This window comes from Mytilus edulis, chromosome 4, assembly GCF_963676685.1.
Source record: "Mytilus edulis chromosome 4, xbMytEdul2.2, whole genome shotgun sequence".
Taxonomy (NCBI): Eukaryota; Metazoa; Mollusca; class Bivalvia; order Mytilida; family Mytilidae; genus Mytilus; species Mytilus edulis.
In genome coordinates this window covers 84,300,832-84,302,657 of record NC_092347.1, presented here as the reverse complement: position 1 = coordinate 84,302,657, position 1,826 = coordinate 84,300,832, and positions in this window count along the sequence as shown.

Below are 1,826 nucleotides of genomic sequence, written 5' to 3'. Positions count from 1 at the left end.
AGATTTCGACCTGTCTCCAATCAGTGTTATTGCGGGAGATTTCCAAAAATAGACTTGACTAATTTCCAAAACATTTAGGGCTACGATACCAATTTTCATTGGCGTATACAATGGGACCAAAGGTGACTTCACATCTTTTCAGGTCAAAAATAAACATAGAAACAAATTTAATTTATATGGATAGTCGACCTTCCAATGGATACAAACAAAGTGCATGTTTATTCAAGGCCGTAGCTAGACTTCTTATTTTAGTGAGGCAAAAGAATTGAGCCGAGCGAAGCGAGGCGAAAATTTTTTTTGGAGGGTATGAAATGAATGGTGCAAAATCCTGCATTCTAGGCATTTTTAGAGAGTTTGATAATGTTTTGAATGTGGACACTTTTTATATAATTTTTTTTATATTTAAGACTTTTACGAACACCAAATTTTTAACAACTTTCTTTAAATTTATATGTAAGATAATCATCCAAATATCACTGATTTGAGTCTGCTGCCAGAACATAGAACAAACATCGATTCAGTAGAGTTTGCCAAATTTTTCTATGGCCGGTTCAGTCAAATCGTTTCAGAAATTCAATCATAATTTGGTCTGCTGATATCCTTATCGCGATGAACATGGCAAGCCCGCACAATCTCTCGCCACTCATGCATGCTTTTTTCCAAATTTTCAGTCGTTTAAGGGCAGTCTTTGTTTCTAAAGGAAGCACATTATCATCAACACAATGATCAATGTCTTCTTCCAATTCCTTCTCCATCAGCAATTTGGTAGCAGCATCGATAGTAACAGTTTTGTTTGCAAAAGGGAATTAAGCTTTCCTGTAAGCACCATCATACAGTTGCAGTTACAAAATAATAAACTCGCTTTTATGCTGACAAAGAGTAGACAAACTAGGGATAGAACGAGATAAGATAAATGTATATATGATTCTATTTATAGAGTATATATGATATGGGTACAGGGGGATTGGAATGGAGTTTTTGACGTTTACATGTAGGTCCATAATTTCAAATTATTTCTGGAAATAGTTGGTGGTATTTTAGTTCCAGAATCTATAAATTTAGGGGTTAGGGGTATGGGGTATCCGATTCCGAAACCCCGAATATAAAGAAACGAAATCAGCAGTCCGTAGTCTCGAATATATAAGTAAAGACAAAATCCTGTGTTAAAGGTTCTACCATTCCGCAATAATATCAAATTAGAATATGGGATATTCTTTCAATTTTTAAGGTTAAAGAAACATGGATAGAAACTAATCCCGGGGGCTGCATGTTTCATATTATTTATATTTTATTTATCTGTAAAGAGAAAGATTAAAGTTCGTGAAATGAATACGCAGACAGGACTGCCCCCTTGCGATGATTTGATTTGTCAAAAGTTGGTTAAACGGAGAAATGAATACACAGACAGGACTGCACCCTTCCGAAGACCAGTACTTGATTTGTCAGTCTTCTTATCGTTTTGGATTGTTCTAATGAAGTTATATGCAATACTCAGACTCTGTTAATTCACAAAAAAACTAGTTTAGAGCCTGTTTTTAACTAGAGCTCCATGATGATTATCATTACTAGGTTAATGTTATCGAGAAACATCACCCGTTGAGATGCTGAGTTATATCCAGGAAGAATAGTTTAAAAGGGATGATGACAAGTTATATATAGAAATTAAGGTTGAGACAGAACAACACATGACTATTATATTGATATATATGTATAAAAAAATAATCAGTGTCGAAATTTTAGTGAGGCAATTGCCTCACTTGCCTCAATGGTAGCTACGGCCTTGGTTTATTAGGCCTGTTAGTGCAGCCAATCTAGCATATTTGACC